This window comes from Felis catus, chromosome B3 (genome assembly GCF_018350175.1).
Source record: "Felis catus isolate Fca126 chromosome B3, F.catus_Fca126_mat1.0, whole genome shotgun sequence".
Classification (NCBI taxonomy): Eukaryota; Metazoa; Chordata; class Mammalia; order Carnivora; family Felidae; genus Felis; species Felis catus.
This window is the reverse complement of record NC_058373.1, coordinates 71,543,508-71,562,840: the sequence shown is the minus strand read 5'-3', so window position 1 is coordinate 71,562,840 and position 19,333 is coordinate 71,543,508. Positions and strand designations below refer to the sequence as shown.

General features: G+C 45.0%; 1 protein-coding gene and 4 non-coding genes across 11 annotated transcripts in view; all 5 read left to right on the top strand.

The window, feature by feature from the left end:
• Nucleotides 1-19,333, top strand: part of RNASE11 (ribonuclease A family member 11 (inactive)) — a 122,755-nt gene that overhangs the window by 7,253 nt on the left and 96,169 nt on the right. For 2 of the 7 annotated variants that reach the window (XM_045059642.1, XM_045059636.1), the window contains exon 2: nucleotides 6,415-6,555. The gene's annotated coding sequence lies outside the window, so the exon portion shown is untranslated. The other 5 variants (XM_045059637.1, XM_045059638.1, XR_002742993.2 and 2 more) reach the window with 5 other exon arrangements.
• On the top strand, nucleotides 5,773-5,854 carry TRNAL-UAG. Its single transcript has one exon. It is a non-coding gene; the product is annotated as a tRNA-Leu (tRNA).
• On the top strand, nucleotides 11,511-11,592 carry TRNAL-AAG. The gene has a single exon. It is a non-coding gene; the product is annotated as a tRNA-Leu (tRNA).
• Nucleotides 17,424-17,513, top strand: TRNAY-GUA. The gene is given in 2 exon segments: nucleotides 17,424-17,460; nucleotides 17,478-17,513. It is a non-coding gene; the product is annotated as a tRNA-Tyr (tRNA).
• TRNAY-GUA lies at nucleotides 18,765-18,854 on the top strand. Its single transcript is given in 2 exon segments — nucleotides 18,765-18,801; nucleotides 18,819-18,854. It is a non-coding gene; the product is annotated as a tRNA-Tyr (tRNA).

The following is a 19,333-nucleotide window of genomic DNA, read 5'->3' as shown; positions in this document are numbered from 1 at the left end:
ACAAAACTCCCCAGAAACTGACTGAGATGAGTGGCCGTGGAAATGCAGGTCCTTTAAAGGATGTGCGGTTCAGTTCTTTGACTCATGATGTGATTCTCATGACATGTGATTCTCACTTTGAACACCAGAGGGCCAGGGTTCAAACCTGTAAGATCCAAACCTATGATGCTTAAACTAAAAACAATAGTTACTTCCCAAGACTTCATTTCTGCATTTCATTAGTGTCCCCACCCCCAGTTTGGACCCAACAACCTTGTAAGACTGTTCTGTCCCATCTACTAAAAGATTCAAACTTTGCAGTATCCTAAACACAAAATGGAGAAATGTGGCATATAGCCATACATAGCTCAGCCAGAAGAGGGGAGGACAGTAGGGCTTAGTGTATAGCTATCCTTGAGCCACTGATTCCCTCGACCAGCTGGGGAAGGGTGGCAGCTGACTTTCTACAAAAGTTGATGGCTTGCTTTTTTAAATTTAAAAATTTAAGTTCATTTATTTATTTTGGGGGGGAGAGAGAGAGAGAGAGAGAGAGAGAGCGCGCAAGCGAGCAGGGGAGGGGTGGAGAGAGGATCCCAAACAGTCTCTGTGCTGTCTAAAGGAAATCTTTTAAGAATTGAAAAGTCAAGCCCTACCCTACAAACATTTGCCTGGTGCCCTGGAATTTGTGCTGACTTGTTCTGCTTTCCATAGCCCCTTTAAATATCACCTGCAGATTACTCTGGTCTCTGTAAAAAGCTTTCTCTTGCTACTTCTGTTCATACCTTCCACTACTGTCTTCTTGCCTTTGGTTTCTTTCTCCCTACACTGCTCATGGCTGTCCAACTTTTTTTCTATCGGTATCATTTTGTAAGCACTGTTCTCAGGCATTATGCCCAGGTGAACCACAGGAATGCAGAGGGACTGAGTCGCTGGCTAGCTGGCTACCTCACTAGAGGAAGAATGTTTAATGGAACTCAAGTTTTTAGGTATGCGAAAGAGAAAACTTGAGGGACATCATCACCATCCTCAAATACCTGATAGGCTGCCGTGAGGAAAGAGGAAATAGAAATATTCTTGGCGATAAAAGAGAACCAACTCTCAAGTTACAGGAAATTGTTATTTATAGACATGTGTATGCATATACTTCCAAAAAAATCCTTTTTACATTTATTTATTTTTTGAGAGACAGAGCACGAGTGGGGGAGGGGCAGAGAGAGAAGGAAACACAGAATCTGAAACAGACAGCACAGAGCCCAATGTAGGGCTCGAACTCACAAACCACAAGATCATGACCTAAGCCAGGGTTGGACACTTAACCAACTGAGCCACCCAGGTGCTCCTGTATATGCGTATACTTAACTAAATGTGTAAAAGACTCATACACTGAAAATTATAAAACATTAATGAAGGAAACTAAAGAGGACACAGATAAATAGAAAAACATCCTGTGTCCATGGATTGGAAGAATCCAAACTATCCAAAATTGCTAAAATATCCAAACTACCCAAAGTGCTCTACAGATTCAAGGCAATCCATATCAAAATCCCAATGGCATTCTTTATAGAGATAGAAACAAACAATCCGAAAATTCACAGGAATTCACAAAGGTCCCTAAAGTAAACTATGGTTCTGGGTGAGAATGATGTGTCAGTGTTGGTTCATCTATTGTAACAGATACACCACCGTGGTGTGGGATGTTAATAATGGAGGAGGCTGTGTATATGTGGGGGCAGGAGGTATATGGGAACTCTTTATACTTTCTTTAATTTTTTAATGCTTATTTATTTTTGAGAGAGAGACAGAGTGGGAGCAGGGGAGGGGTAGCGAGAGAGAGGGAGACACAGAATATGAAGCAGGCTTGAGGCTCTGAGCTCTCAGCACAGAGCCCAACGTGGGGCTCTAATCCATGGACTGGATTGCGAGATCATGACCTGAGCAGAAGTTTGACCCTTAACCTACTGAGCCACCCAAGCACCCAAACTCTTTGTACTTTCTAATCAATTTTGCTGTGAACCTAAAACTGCCCTAAAAAATAAGCTCTATTTAAAAACCCCACAATATTTCTGGATTTCCATGTATCTAATAATGCAGCTTGTTATAAAACATAAATATAAAAAGCAAAATATAACAAGCAAATATAAGAAGCAAAATATAAGAAGCATTGTAAGAATAAGATACATAAGACGCAAAAGTTGACAGAACTAAGAGGAGAAATAGAAAAATACACAGTTATCATCAGATATTTTAACAATCCTCTCTCATTAGGTGTTAAACAAGTAGACAAAATATCAGTAAGGGCATAAAAGGTTTAATCAACACAGTAACCAATAAATATATGGTTGTGAGAGGTAATAGAATAGATTCCTCAATAAATTTTGCATAAATTTTACTATGCATCTTTGAGTAGCTCAGTTGATAGAGTGGAGGACAGTAGGATGCACATCCTGGTAGACATCCTTAGGTCTCTGATTAAGATCAAAGGAGAGTTCAGGTATTGCACACTACTGACAAGGGTGTGGACTCCACCTTGTCTAAGCCCATACAATGGACATGATAAAAAAAAAACACACTTGGACTTAGAAAATCAAGTGAAATAGATTGTAAATATAACCTGTATTTATAATTTGTTTTTTCTTTGAATACTGGGTACAATTGCAGGATTTCTGCCCCCATAGTCATACAGAAGTCTGTGGTAAGTCTTTGAAATTAGGAGACCAAGTATTCTACTTTTGAGAGTTGAACAAAAAAGGAACCACACAGTAGTGGGTGACATTCCCTGTTCTTGGGCTGAGATCTTGCAGGTGCATTGTTCTGGGACCTCAGCCTTCCCAGGCTTAAAGTCTCTGAAGTTCTTTCAAAGATGAGAAAGATCTCCAGCAGCAAGTTTTCTGGGGGCCTCAGGCGATTGTTTTGGGCATGTACTGAACTTTCCAAATGGTCCAGGAGAGGGTAAGGCTGCAAGCATTTCTCCTAGTTTCTCCTGCACCCTTGCTAATCATTATGTCTTACCCAGCAGGACAAATAAACATGCCCAGAGATCACAGAAGATAGCACCATTTTCCATTTTCTGTGGTTCATTTGAGATCTCTGTGTTTCTACAGGTGGGTATCCTTAAGTGGAAGCTCTATCGAAATCCCAAAGGGTGGTGAAGTGGCCACTACCATTGTCCAGTATTGGGAGACCCTTTTCCCTGTCCCTAACATTAGGATTCACTAGGGCTGCCTGGGTGGCTCACTCAGTTAAGCATCTGACACTTGGTTTTGGCTTAGGTCATGATCTCATGGTTAGTGGATTTGAGCCCCACATTGGACTCTGCGCTGGTGGTGAGGAGCCTGTTTGGGATTCTCTCTCTCTCTCCCTCTCTCTCTCCCTCTCTCTCTGTCTCTCTCCTGCTTGTGCTCTTGTTCTCTCTCAAAATAAATAAACTTAAAATAATTTAAAAAAACATTAGGCTTCACTATTTTGCCAGGCTTTTCTCCCTCACTTATAAATTTATTTTATTTGTGATTTCTCATTTATTCCCACTGCTGTCAATTAAGCACACATATCTTCCCTGGACACTGCTCTCAAGAGGTCTCAGGTCTTTGACTTCCTCAATTCTTTTTCCTAACTTCTACCAGAATTCTAAATTACAAAACTGATCTCCAGGGTGGTGGTTCTCAAAGCATGTTCCCTGGCTCAGTAACAGCATCAGCTCGCAACTTATGAGAAATGCAAGTTCTCAGGTTTACTAAATGAGAAATTGCAGGGGTTGTGTCCAGCAATGGCTTTTTAACAAACCCTGCAGGTGATTGGGTGCACGTTAAAGTTTGAGAACCACTGCTCTGTGCTTAAAACCCTGTCCCTCTCTCCAGTTATTTGTCTCCACACAAGGCCCCAATGTGCCTACACCTATACCCTTGAAAATGCATTGCAGTTCTTTTTCTGAGAGCCCCACAGAATATATCAGAGTTAGCATTGCTCTCTTTATGTTGAAGCTTATGGGATTCCAGAAAGAGATCTCTGCCTCTATGCCCTTTTTCCCCTTTTTATAAGGACACCAGTCAGATTAGGGCCCACACTAAAGACCTCATTTTAACTTGATTACCTCTGTATAGACCCTGCTTCTAAATATGGTCACATTTTGAGGTACTGGGGATTTGGACTCTATAGATCTTTTTTTCGAGGGCGGGGGGCATGGGAGAGGGGGATAGGATTCCACCCATAGCAAGGACCATAGAATTTTACAGGAGGCTCTTGGGGGGCGGTGGGGAATATCCTTTATGTGTCCCAACACCACCATGGGATTATTTTTCCCTTCTCTTGGGAAGCATAATTGATTAATAGACAATGACTATTGTCTATTTTTAGGAAAGTAAGCCCGGTCTAGCGGCTTCTTCCCTGACATAGGCTGTATATTTGCAAGAGAGAGGGAAGCATAAAGCATAACCATACACAACCTCCCTGTTTAAAGCTCTTTGTGTAAAGTTGCCCCCAAATATCCTTAATTTTATCAAATAAATAATGTTAGCCAAATATGATTGCATGTCACCAGGGAGCCACAATTTCCACCTTCAGAAGGCAGAAAATTAGCCGAAACATCACCCAACCCACATCCCCCAGCCTTTCTCTGTGACACAGGCACCTGTTTTTCTCTGAAGACTAGGCACTAACTGAATTTATTTCTCTGCTACTGCCACACACTAGCAAAAGAGACACATCAGCTATTGGCATTCTGTAATTTCCACTTGGATGTAATCAAAAGGAGCATGGAAACCAAAGTTTGGTAGGCCCAGAACAGAAACGCTGACTTTTGGAGAACTGAGGTGTGTCTACCTTCCCTGTGTCAAGAAGAGAATAGGTGTGAATCTTTTTTCTCCCCCATTCTGGAACCTGGCTTGGGCTTCCGGGGAAGATGAGAAGAGGGAAGTTCTCCGGAATCCTGGGTGCTAGGAGCACCCGTGCGGGCTCAGAATCACGGCTCTGTCCCCAGGGAAGGGCGTCTCTGGCTATCTCCGTCCGTAGTCGCCCGTAATAACAGGCGCCACGTGGCTACTACTGATCAGGGGAAAGGGGACCTGTCTGGCAGACGAAGAGTTCTAAAGAAAGGGACTGAAGGCTTCCCAGCAGCAGGAACCTATCCGTTCTGACACAGCCTTCCTTTCGGGCAAGCAGGACGGGGGGAGGAAGACTGTAGACTCTGTTCCGTCCAGACTAGGGAGCTGGCGGAGATTGGCACCGCCTATTTGCAGTTAGGTCTCAAAGGAGCAAAAGGGAACCAGGAGGCAAGCTTTTTTTTCTCGGTGTTTTTAATTCACGTCCTACGCTTCCTGGAGACTCGAAGGCTTCTCTCCTGGCTTCGGAACCGAAAAGTATCAAACTCAAAATGTAGCAAAAGCTGCTGCTTTGGTCTTTACCCCACCAGCCCCACCCCGAAGCTATCTGGAGTCTAAAAGAGTTCATTCATCCGTTCAATAAATACTTTCTGAGCGCTTACTAGGTGCTAGGCGGAAGCTGACGCGACCCCTGTCTTTGGAATGCTCTTAGGTTCTAGATCCCAAGAGCTTCGCTTCCGGAGCGGATGGTTTGAAGATCTTTCCCTTTAGTTACTGGAGTGAGAAGAGCTGTTCCGAGGTGGGCGGATGCAGATTGGAATCCTAGTGGAGCGAAGCAGGGAGGGAAGAGTCTCTTCCTTAGGGTCCTTTGGTGATACCTACAATCTTGGTCCCAGGTTGAAGGTTTAAAGACCAATGCTGAAAAAAAGAGCAGAAAATGTATAAGTAGGAAGTGTAGGCAGCCCACTTTCGTGGATTTGGTAGCGTGGCCGAGCGGTCTAAGGCGCTGGATTTAGGCTCCAGTCTCTTCGGGGGCGTGGGTTCGAATCCCACCGCTGCCAGGGTTTTGTTTCTAGTCTTAAGTAGTCACGGCCTTTGCCTTCACTCCAAATAAAACTATAGTACCCCTGCGGGATTTGACCAAAACTCAATGTGTGGATTTTCTGACTACTCGGCTCTTGACTGATGCGGTGGAACTAGTGAATGAAGGACTCCGTTTTACTGGCAGGGAGCTCACAAGCAGATCTTTAAAAGACGCACTCCTCCGGATCCCCGATTCCCCCCCCCCCCCGCTGTTTGGAAGGGTGAGGATAAGGCCTTGCTGGCCAAAGGATGGCATTTAACCTGGGCACTTAGGAGAGGAGAGGTAGTCTTGGAATCTTGACAGAACCTTGAAAGTGCAGTAAACAGGTAAGGTGGGGCACGGAGGGGAGCAGGGAATGAAGTCAGCCTTTGCTCCTAAGGGTTAACTTGGAAAATTTAAGCAGTTCCACTCAGAGCCAAAGTAAAAAAATTCAGACAGTTGCACAGGGCGCCCAAAGTGTCCCTGTGGTCCCCGGTGCTGCCTCTCGGACCCCTAATGCGTTACCTATAGGATATTCCGTCTTATTTCTCTTTCCAGGTGCCTCTGGTCTCTCTGCTACTACGGCACCCCCTCCCAACCCACACTCTGTCTCTCCCTCCAAGTTCACCACAGGACAGCAAAGGAGATGTGTTAAGCAGGAAGCTTATCGTCAAGGGAGGCAAGTTCTCACCAGCTCAGGTAAGTGATTCAACCACCAGACTTGAGCCAGGCCAGGAAGACCACTCTGACTCTTACCTAGCCCCCAAAGAGTCCTAGGATGGGTTTGAAGTAAGAATTTGAGCTCTTTAAGGAACATTCTCACTTTCTGGCCTTTGAGGGCAATGCCTTTCCTGCGCCATGTATGTGTATAGCCTTTGGTACCTAGAGGGTGCATTAGGCATGATTTGGATACATACACATGTTTATGAATATATACCGCATTCAGATTTGAATCCAGGCACTGTCCCCTCCTCAAGGCTTTGAGAAGGAGTTCTCTGCTCATTTTAGTAGATGGTGGTGGAACCTGACTGGCCTGTGCCCTAAAGGAGGCAAGAGTTAAGTTTGTCCATGTGGCTTGTTATTCTAGTCAACATCAACAATAGTGACATTTTTGGACCGGATAATTCTTTACTGTGGGGGTCAGAGGTCATGTGTAGTATAGGATGTTTAGCAGTATCCCTGGCCTTTACTCACTGGATACCAGTAATACTGTCTCAGTTATGACAACTGAAATGTCTCCAGACATTGTCAATGTCCCTTAGGAGACAAAATCGTTCTTAAAGACTGAGGGTACAACTATTATGTCCCCCTTTGTGGCTTGTTTTCTCAGTCTCTCAACAGTGTCTTTGAAGGGCAAAGTCTCCTAATTTTGATGAAGTACAATTAATCATATTTTTCTTTTATGGATCATGCTTTTGGTGTTGCTTCTAAAAAAAATCTTTCCCTGATACAACTTGATAAAGATATCATTCTAAATATTTTATAGTTTGGGTTTATGATCCATTTTGAATTATTTTTTTATGTGGTGTTAAGTAGGGATCAAAATTATTTTTTAACATTATTGAAAAAACTACCTTTCTAAAGAACACATTTATCGTGATGAGCACTGAGTAATGTGTATAGAATTGTTGTATCACTATCTCATACACCTGAAACTAATATAACACTGTGTTAGCTATCCTGGAATTAAAATTAAAAACTTAATAAAAAATAAAAAGTAAATTAAAAAAGACTACCTGTCTCTACTGAATTGCCTTTGAAACTTTGTCAACAATCAATAGATAATTTATGTATGGTTCTATCTCTGTACTCCTGTTTCATAGATCTATTTTTTATATTTTAATACCAATACTATGGTCTTGATTAGAGCAGCTTTTATGAGTCTTGATGTCAGTCAGAGTGAGTTTGCTCCAACTTTGTTCTTCTTTTTAAAGTTGTTTTGGGCATGCTATATCTTTGAATTTCCATAGGAATTTTGGAATTAGCTAGTCAATTTCTAAAACAAAGGAAAAAGAAAAGAAAAGAGAAACCAGAGTCACATGGGTGGCTCAGTTGGAAGCACATGGGACTCTTGATATCATGAGTCATGAGTTTGAGCCCCGTTTTGGGTGTAGAGACTACCAAAAATAAATAAACTTTAAATTTAAAAAAACATGTCTTAAAAATACATTTAAAAACCTTGTTATTTTGATTAGGATTGCATTGAATCTATAAATCAACTTAGGGATAATTGATATCTTAATGATATTGAATCTTCTCATTCACAAACGTGAAATGATCCAAGGATCCTTGTATTTAGGTTTTCTTTTATCTATCTCAGCATTTTTTTTTCTGGTGTACAAATCTTGGACATAGTTTGTCCCTAAGTATCTCACATTTAATGTAAATTGGATTGTTTTTAAAATTGTCAGTTTCTGATAGTTCATTGCTAGGTACAATTATATATATATAGATACAGTATATAGACAGTAATATATGCAATTAATTGTAATATTTGCTTTATATCCAACAACTTTGCTGGATTCATTTATTAGTTACAGCTTTCTGTAGATTCTGTAGGAATTTTACATAGATTTTCATGTTTTCTTGGGATAAAAGATACCTTTACTTGTTTGTTTAAACCTAGATGCCTCCTGGGGCACCTGGGTGGCTCAGTCGGTTGAGTGTCTGACTTAGGTTCAGGAGCCCCATGCCGGGCTCTGTGCTGACAGCTCAGAGCCTGGAGTCTGTTTCTGATTCTGTGTCTCCCTCTCTCTCTCTGCCCCTCCCCCGCTCATGCTCTGTCTCTCTGTCAAAAATAAATAAACATTAAAAAATAAATTAAAAAAAAAACCTAGATGCCTTCCATTTCATTTTTTCCCCCATTATTGATTGGGCAAGAATCCCCTGCACCATGTTGAACAAAAGTGATGAAAGCAGATGTCCATACAGGGAAAACATTCAGTCTTTCATCATTGAGCATGATATTAGCAGAAGTTTTTCATAGCTTCCCTTTATCAGGTTGAGGAAGTTTCCTTCTTTTCCTAATTTGCTGTGAGTCTGTGTCTGGAATGAATGTGGACTTTGTCAAATGCTTTGTCTGCATTTTTGGGTGAGATCATATGATTTTTCTTTTTAGTCTGTTGAAATAATAAATCACATTGATTGGTTTTGAATATCAACCAACTTTGCTTTTCTGGGATAAATCCCACTTGATCCAGATGTATTGTTATTTTATATATTGTGGATTCAACTAGCTAAAGTTGTTCAACTAGGAGGAACTGGATTTCATATTTTAGCCCCTGACTGGTGCACTCACTCTTGAGTTACAGCTTCTTACCCTATTCTTGTAAGAGAGATCTTCATTTTGTTGATCCACAACCAACAAAACTGGCAGAAGGAAGAAGTAACAGATACTTGTCCTTGGCTCAAGTAATTGCAACTCAACATCCCCAGGCCATCACACTCTAAGACAAAGCCCCCCAATTCCCCCTCATCCCACAACCAGACAGGAACCGAATCTTCTAAAGTGCAACCTGTGCATTGGAGTCTGGAGGAAGCCTGAGCTACACTGCCCCCTTGTGTACAATTTATCCTGCACAATATCCATCAGGACCCCTAGTCTCTCCTAATGTGGAAAATCTCTGAAGTGTCCTGCAGATCACTCTGGGAGTGGCACCAAACCCTCCCCCAAGATTCCCCGCCTCTCATAGCCTCCCAGATTCCTGGCTGAACTTTGGGAAGAACGCTGTGGTGCTGGAAAGGGCTTCTCTGTCCCATCTCTTCTATAAACTGTGTAAAAGGTCATGGAAAAGCCAATACGTTAGAATATATTGATAAAGTCAGCTCTGAGGATTAAATGAATGATTTAAGATCCATGCAATCTTGAACTGGAAGGCCCATTCTCAGCTGTCATTTCGGGTATGTATTTGGTCCTAGAACTAAGGCTAGTTCAGTCCAGAGCTCACCCCAGGTGTGTGGGAGGAGATAAGGAGGTGAGAAGCCTTGGGTCATCCTGAGATACATAAAAGAACGAGGCTGAAAGACAAATAGAAGAACATGGAGGAATTAGGGAAGAACCCTTCCGATACGTGGCTCCACATTATAATCTGTGAACAACTTCACCTCTGTTCCATCACACGGTCCTTACCAAGTCACATGGTCTGGCATGTGGTAGTCAAGCAGCATTGCGACTGCCACTCAGGCATTGAACCTGGCAACTTCTTGGCTGCATCACAGCAGGTATCCAGAGAAACAGCCTGTGTCAAGCAGGTTTGGACATGACAGGTGGGACAAGTGAGAAGTCCTTAAAAGAAATAGAACTGCTTATATCCTCAGGCACTGTTTTTTCTATGTTGGCTGCATATGAGAAACTATAGAATACTGATGCCTGGATACCACCCATAGAGATTATGAGGTAATTGGTCTAGAGCCCAGGTCCACGTCAGAATTTTTAAAAGTTCCACAGGTGATTCTAATGAACAGAGCTTAGAACTACTGCTCTAGGGATGTCATGATTATTTTGGCTGTGATGTGCTGGAGCAAAAACCCGACAGAACCCGAAAGCTCTTTTGAAAACTGGAGGCAGCTATCAAATGAAGGCAACTTGTAAACAGGGACAGAATATCCTGCAATAATAAAAACTGCCTGATGGGAGAGGGGAGCTGCAGGGACTGGCAGTCCCAGTCTAGCCTCTGTGCAGCTGCAGGACCGTCTCCTGTCACTTCTCACTAAAATGTTTTTCTCGGAAAAATGAGCACATCGTGTCCCTGAGCTCAGAGGAAAGCCTGGAGATGACGTTCCTTCCTGGGGCTTTGGCATAGCTCTGCAGTGTGTGTGGAGACCGGCAGAGTTGGTCAGCAGGGAACTTGAGCGCTGCTCTCTCTACTCACCTGGACATTCCCCTGCACAAATTCTGGAGTGACAGGAGCAGTCTCAGAGGGGTGATTTTGCCATGCTTAGATGCCAGTGTGGTGGCCTGGGAAACCCCTAAGGTCCTAAAAGCCCTCAGATTCAAAAGAAATGAGCACCCGCTCTATGAGAGCAGAAAGAAGACATCTCCAAGTGTCTTAGGAATGGAGTGTAAAACCATATAAGGGGCTTCGCTTCCTCTGAAGAAATAATTTAGCAGAGACACATGCCTGAACTCTTTGATATCTCACCTAGTAAAAGAAAGGACTGTAGATTTCCATTGGCATCTAGGTTGTTGGTTAGATTCTAGCTCTAAGTAGGTGTTCAGGCATTTGCAAATGCCCTAGATCTCCGTTTGATAAGACACGCTCCCTCGGAGCAAGGATTTTGTGGCTTTAATTAGCTTGAATACTTCATTGATCTTCCCTAAGATATTTGTAGCAAGACGGAGAGGAAGCCAACATAGTCGACACCTGCAAAAGGCCCACAGCCTTCTCTTGTGTTACAAATTTCATTCACTTATTACTCATGTATTCTTCATTCACTCAGTAAAATATTCCTCTTTAAGCCGTGGGTGGGAGATGGACAATCCAGAGTCTACGAGGAAAGTAAGCTTTCGCGATGAGCCCTACGGTTCCTCCATCCCTTCCTCCATATGTTCTTGAGATTTAGGACTTCAGAACACAAATCTATGTAATAGAACGGAGATGTAAAGGAAGGTAGTTACCATCAGAAAAAACCAGGCAGAGCCACTCCAAGCCAGCGGTAGCGTGGCCGAGCGGTCTAAGGCGCTGGATTAAGGCTCCAGTCTCTTCGGGGGCGTGGGTTCGAATCCCACCGCTGCCAAATGAAGTTTTTACCAGCAGCGGAACTGAGGTCAGAGGATGACGAATAATCACTCCAGTGTCTACATAGGTAGCACCGGAATGGGTCTGGGGTGAGTACACGAGGGTGAACTTTCAGGTCAAGTGCAGAGAGCGCCTGCTTTCTGGCCTGGGTAGCGCTCTGGAAAGTTTTGCCAACGCGCAACGTTTTGATAAGTCTTCAAAGACGAAGTTCACCAGGAGGTTAAGGGACGGCAAGATACAAATGTTAAGACTTCACAGTGGCAGGTGTGTCCACAGAAGTAGCTGTCACACGCGGATTGATACAAGGATTGATAGAAGGGCTCGGAAAGGACAGGGAGTGCTTTTTTGTTTTACGTTTTTCCCACTCATAAACGGAAACGCACAGAGGCTTTGCAGCCAGTCCAGGAGCAAAACGTTCAGAGGAAACTCCTTTGGCAAGATCACAGGGCTCAGACCCTAGGGCTGTACTGTCGCCCACACATACCTGCAACTTTTGCGCCGGCTCCTGGGTTCTTAGGTCCCCGTTGGCCTGTTTTCTGGAGCCTTCCGGCTCGCGTTTCTGCCTCCCCACTCCCAAGCCCCTTTTCTGCTCTCTCGACTCAGTGTCTCCCGGTTCCTCCAAGTCTTCTCGGCCAGGAAGCGAGAAGGAAGGACACGGCTGAGCGAGACTGTCCGAAGTGTCTGGGAAAGGAGGCAATGCCCGCGGGAGGAGGGAGGTGTTTCGGTTTTCGCAGACCTGAGTCAGGGATCCTTGATGACCAACTTGGAAAATAAGCTCACTGCCCCTAAGCGCTTGCTCTCAGAAAGCCCGAGAAAGTTTCGACCCCAAGTGCGAACTCCTATCAGACATTTTCACGTCTTGAACTGTCAGAACTTCCGGATCTGTGCGTGTGGTTTGGGGGCTCTCCCGAAGAGTGGATGGGTGGAACCCAAGTGCAGTCTAAGACTTGCCCCTCTCACTGTGTCTCTTGGGGGAGGTTGTGGTGAGAGCGCTTTTGGGCAACGGGGAGAAACTTCCTTTCGAGGAGGGGGTGAAGAAACGGAGGTGGCCCGTGTCCTTAAAAGAATGACCAAGAGAAACTTCAAGTTTCTGGGCTGCTTCTCCATCTAGGAGTTCGAATATGGTTGTTCCTCTTTTGCTTAAGCATACTCACTTAACAAAATCACAATCCTTATTTAAAGAAAGCCTTCTGTCCCCGCACTCACCTGGCTCATCTAGAATGGAGAGAAACAGTAATGCTAGACTGGCCTCATTTTAAATTCATGGCGGTGATCTCAAGCGTGTCTGCATGACAATCTTACAAGTTTTCGAGAGTCCTCTATAGGATTCTTAAAGACTGCTGTTTCATCCCTTCTCAAAACAGCCATCACTCCTCATGCACTCCTCTAACTCCTCAGCTTTCTCCTTCACCGAGAAAACAGAAGCAGTCACAGGAGAACTTCTACAAGATCCTCATCCACCTGCTGCCGAGTATCTTTAGGACTCCCATTACTGTGGATGATCTATGCGAGATCCTAGCTAAGGCCATCTCTACCCTTGGTGCAGGAGATGCTGTCCTCTCTTGCTTACCCCAAAACATTCTTTCCAACACTTGTTTCTTCTCTGTTCTGCGGGATCATTCCCATCAGCCTACTGGTACGCGGCTATTAAGATCCAATTATCAAGTAAAAATAGCACGTTCTGGCAGCAATGATGGGAGCAGATACAAGGCTCGCTTTATATTCACGGTCACTCTAAATCTTCATGCGGCTTTTTCTAGGTCTCTTAGTATCACGCTAATAAGTGGTGCAAAGGCCTGAAATTTGGTTGCATGGGTGGAGTGTGAGAATGGACATTTCTGTTTTCTCCTTAACCTCTTTCTCCCCAACGCTGGTAGGAGGTGATGTAGATCAAGATGTATGCACCTTCCACAAATTAGTGAGTGCCTATTTTTTGCCAAGGATTGTCCTTGGCTGGAGGAGGTAAGGTTGTGATCCCAGGGAATTCACTTCCTAGAAGTCAAAGGATTATTTTCTCAAACAAATGGTGATGTTCAACTCAATCATCTTCCATCTAGATTACAAAATATGAAAATAAGTGAAGAGGTTAAGTATGAGGTAGTGTGGCAGAGTGGTCTAAGGTGCAGGGTTTAGGCTATGGTCTCTTGGATTTGTAGGTTTGAATTCCACCACTGCTAATGCTTTGATGTTTTTAAAATTAAAAAAAAAATCCATCCTTTAAACTTCTCTTATGTACTAAAAAGTTAGTACAAAAAAATGTGATCAATAGCAGGTGTCTAGTCATTGAGGGAGACCCTCACAATCCAGCCGGGTACATATTACTGATCCCTCAGTGAGAAGACATATAAATTTCCTTTTTCTATAATTTACAGAGAAAAGGGAATTGCTGCTCCATGAAATAATTGAAATGTTGTGGTCTCCCAAAACCATTCTGATCAAAAAGAACTAGGCCGATTTCAGGTTTGGGGCAAGAAACATACATGAAGAGCTGGCAAGGAAGCAAGAATTTCTGCAAACTACTAGGCCATGGCAAAAGTTCTCAGGAGCCAACAAGTTTCCACTGGCCAAAGATGGAACAAACGGATGACCAAAAGGAATACCTACTCCAAAACATTGAATATAAAAACATATAATGATCTCCTAAAGGCAGAAAGAAAAACAACCCATTGATCACCAGTGGGGACAACCAGGGAGAAAATTATTTAATGTGAAATTCGGCAATTAATGGGTTAGAATCAAGCATTATCCCTACCTATTAAATGTTCATTCTGTTTAAGATAACCAAGTAGCCCTAGCTGGTGAATAAACTTCTGTGAAGAGGAAATCAAGCCAGTAAATATGGATGAAATATAAAATTGGATATCATGATTTAGCTGTGATGATATTAATATTTAAGGATAAGCTGATGGGGCAATTTGCAACGGAGGGATCAGCCTCTCTGTATATGAACCCACTGATCAACACTAACATTTAAAATTGAAAGATTATGTGACTTTTGAGCTGATACTCAATACGTGAAGTACATAGAATTGCTTCTGAAGTACTTTTGTAAAAACTCTAACCTTAATCAAGAATTGACAGTTAATGTTCTATTTTCAAGAAATGGAAGAGCAGTATAAATTAAAATGAAGGAAAGCATTAGATTTGGAAAAACGTATAACATTGTCCAAAACAACTGATTCATTTCTTTATTATCTCACTGGCAGAGAGAGAAAAGAGGAGAGACACAGAGACACTGAAAGAGACTGATCCAAAATAGAGGAGATTTACACACAAAGCAAATATATGCGTAAAATCTGTTTCGCTCTTGATTAGATTAAAACCTCTTTATGTGCCATTTTGAGAAAATCAGGGAAATTTCAATATGCATTATGTAATAAATGTTACAAAAGAATGAATACTAATTTTCTTAGGTATAAATTTGTGGATATGTAATAATGTTCATATGGTTAGAGAACCATACTGAAATATAAATGGTGATAATACATGATATAGGTTTGTTTTATTATACTTCAGATAAGAGGAAATAGAAGAGGGGACCCAGCCTGGTTCAGCTGGTAAAGCATGAGACTCTTGATCTCAGGATCATGAGTTCAAGCCCCACATCCAGTATGGAGCCTACTTTAAAAAACAAAAAAAAGAAGAAGAAGAAGAAGAAGAAAAAGGGATAGATAAATTAGTAAAACCCTGAAGATTGTTGAATCTGGGTAATGATTATGATTATGGTATCTCACCATTTACTTTATATGAAAATTGATAAAATAAAGATAAAAATGAAATTCCTTTAGACTTGTGAAAATGTTACATTATTATGCTTAGTATTTACAAAAATCTGATGCGAAACATAAACTTCACTTATGTAGTAAAAACATTCTCATTCTCTAGAACCAAGTAAGACTTACTATTCTATTTTTAGTGTCCTGATTTGTATCTCCAATGTGTAGGTGTTGTTTATTTTATATTTATCCTGGTCATCTATGATTGGACTATTTCATTGTGCAGATTAGTTCCCATTGGTTCAGATTACTGTTATTTTAACTACGTTTACCAAAGTTTTCTTTGTACTTCTTACTAAAACTCCTGTAACATTAGGGTTAGATATTCAGGATTAACCACTCATTATTTAAAAAAATTTTTTTTAATATTTACTTATTTTTGAGACAGAGAGAGAGAGAGAGACAGCATGAACAGGGGAGGGTCAGAGGAAGAGGGAGACATAGAATCTGAAACAGGCTCCAGGCTCTGAGCTGTCAGCACAGAGCCTGACGCGGGCTCGAACCCACAGACCGCGAGATCATGACCTGAGCCGAAACCGGACGCTTAACCGAGTGAGCCACCCAGGCACCCCTAACCACTCGTTATTTTAACATTTACATTTTATATTCTATACCTTGTTACTCTTAATGTTTTGGGGAATAGTTCTCTTAGAGACTGGTAAGTCAGTATATATACATCTGAATAAATAAAATTAGTCAAATCAATTTATTTTTCAATTAATACACTTTATGTTTGGGGACAGTATTATGTTAAATTAAGCACAGAGTACAGAGTTCCCATGTATACTCTAACTGCCCTTCATCCACTGTTGTCTCCTATAATGATAACGTGCACTGCTGTGGTATATTTTGCTGCAGTTGATGAGACAATTTTGAGGGTTTATTAAAAATTAAAATCCAAAGACACATTTTCACTATGGCAAAATACCTGGGCTCAAAATTGAAGCTTGCTCCCAACAAGACAAGAGAGGAATGCAGCACAGCCTGAGAGGACCAGAGCATGCAAAACTACAAACCCGGCCTGGCTGACTCTTTCTGCCTGGTACCACACAGAGAGAGTAGTACCGGCTCAAAGGCACTGCCCCTCACCCCGATCCTCGAAGGTGCAGATACACCTGCCGCCCACACACGCTCGAGGCAGGGGCACTTGAGTGTGGCTTGTTGTGCCTCTGGGAGACCTTCGCTGGATGGATGAGATGTCTTAGGGAGCATGGGATCTGAAACGTCTGAGAAAGACGCGGAGCTAGGGCAAAGGAGTCCAACCGGGCTCACGCCGGTGATCTCTGCGCTCTAGTCTTCGGTGCGTCTCCGGGAAGCCCACAGAACCGTGAGCTATTTCGGGGAGCAGCCGCCTCCGCCACAGGAATCCGGGTCGGAGGGCAGAGGTGGGGAGACAAGTGCCCAGAATGGCCGCGACGCCTGGGCCCCGTGGCCGTGGTCTCTAAGCCTGTCCCCAGAGCCTTTCCCCATCACTTCCCAGCAAGGGTCCCCACGCCAAAAAGTGAGCCCCACTGGGGGCGCAGCGCGGCAGGTGCGTGGTGGGTGGGTGGCGTGGGGACGAGGCGGGGGCGGGCACTCACAACACTGGGGAGGCGAGGGCGCTGAGAGGCGGCGTTCCTTCAGGGGCCTCCACCTGAGCATGAGGTCCTGCGGTTCGCGGCCGCCCACCCGGTGCCCATGGGGTGGGTTCTCCTTTCCCTTGCTCCGCAAGCCCTCCCCACCCGACCCATGCATCTGTTTCGCCAACGCCTCCATCTCCGCCCCCTCCCTCTTATCCGCTTTCTGGCCCCTGACAGACGGCCTTAGTCGCCCCTCCTCTCCATTGTATTAAGGAACTCCGGGAGGGGAAATGACGCCACACGTGAGGGCCCGGGTTGGGTATCTTGAAAATCCCGGTCCCAGGACACCTGACTACCATCACGTGGAAGCGTGTGTTTGACTCTCTTCAAAGGGACTTTCCGACCAACCCAAGCCAAACTGCACCTGTGACGGACCAGTGTCTTGGCTTCGTCATTTCCAGAAAGAGCGGTGACTCAGCCCCAGTGCCGTGCACCCTTCGATAGCTCAGCTGGTAGAGCGGAGGACTGTAGACTAGACGCATGTGGACATCCTTAGGTCGCTGGTTCGATTCCGGCTCGAAGGAGGTGCCTGTCATTTTTACTGGCCCTCATGAAGGCCTCCACCGGCTAGTGCCAAAGTCCTCGCAGGAGGGACCAAAGCCAGGAAACACTTTCAGAACTCCTATACAGCTACGTGTGTGCTATCTATTCCCAGGGAACACACCTGCACCTCTTTTCCGCAGTCCGCACACCCATGGCCTGCAGCGCGCAGTCTGCTTGGTACTCCTGCCTTATCAAGGAGCCCTGACGCCAGCCCTTGTTATGCACCCGGTGCTGTAGCTCCAGGATCTGCCACCACCGTTTTTGCTAAACATACATGCCTACCAAACAGGCACTGTCCTCGGCAAGCCCTGGAGGCTGATAAGCACACAGGCCATCACACGGGTCTTGGGCATCCTTCTTGAAAACCCACTCTCTCAACGTCTGTCTCAGTCTCCTTCTCCTCAGCTTCCTCCTAGCTTGTGCACCGTATCACGTCTGTCTAGCCCAACTTCAGACTCTTGAAATTGTCTTCGGTGCGTCTCCGGGAAGCCTACAGAACTGTGAGCTATTTCGGGGAGCAGCCGTCTCAGCCACAGGAATCCGGGTCTGGGGGCAGAGGTGGGGAGACAAGTGCCCAGAATGGCCGCGACGCTGGGGCCCCGTGGCCGTGGTCTCTGAGCCTGGCCCCAGAGCCTTTCCCCATCACTTCCCAGTAAGGCTCCCCGCTCAGAAAAGTGAACCCCCGAGGTCCTGGGGGCGCAACGCGGCAGGTGCATGGTGAGTGGGTGGCGTGGGGACGAGGCGGGGGCTGGCACTCACAACACGGGGAAGGCGAGGGCGCTGAGAGGCGAGATTCCTCCAAGGGGCCTCCACCTGAGCCTGAGGTCCTGCGGTTCGCGGCCGCCCACCCAGCGCCCATGGGGTGGGTTCTCCTTTCCCTTGCTCCGCAAGCCCTTCCCACCCGACCCACGCATCCGTTTCGCCAACGTCCCTTCCCCTCCCCCTCTTAATGACTTTCTGGCCCCGACGGATGGCCGTAGTCCCCCCATCGTCTCCTCTCCCACTGTATTAAGGAACTCTGAGAGGCGAAAAGACGCAACAGGTGAGGGCCCCAGTCGGGAATCTTGAAAATCGCGATCCCAGGACAGTCGGCTGCCATCACGTAGCAGCGTGTGTTTGGTTCCCTTCAAAGGCAGCTTCTGACGAATCCAAGGCAAACTGCGCCTGGGGCGGTCCAGTCTTGGCCTCGTCATTTCCAGAAAGAGCGGTGACTCAGCCCCAGTGCCGTGCACCCTTCGATAGCTCAGCTGGTAGAGCGGAGGACTGTAGACTAGACGCATGTGGACATCCTTAGGTCGCTGGTTCGATTCCGGCTCGAAGGAGGTGCCTGTCATTTTTACTGGCCCTCATGAAGGCCTCCACCAGCGGCTAGTGCTTAACGCCTAAGCCCTCCTCTGAACCTGGCAGGGTCAGGATTACAGCAAACTCACTCTCACAGTCCAAAGCCAGGAGAAGCTTTCGGGAACCCCTGCACAGCCAGGTGTATGCTGTCGTTAAGGAACACCTGGACCACCTTTCTGCAGTCCACAGACGGGTGCCTTGCAGCGCAAAAACAGTCCACCCTGCTGGGGCTTTATGGAGGAGCCCTGAGCAGCCACTTCCCACACCATCCAAGGCACTTTACACTCATGCACCACCCCCTGTGTTCTGGGCTCTGCCACCAACACCAATTTGCCCAGATGGGCAGATCCCTGCCAAAGAGGTGGCCAAATACGTGCTGCCCAGGGCAAGCCCTGGAGGCCCCCAAGCACACAGGCCAACACAGGGGTTAGAGGACAACCTTGGCATCCTTCTTGGAGAC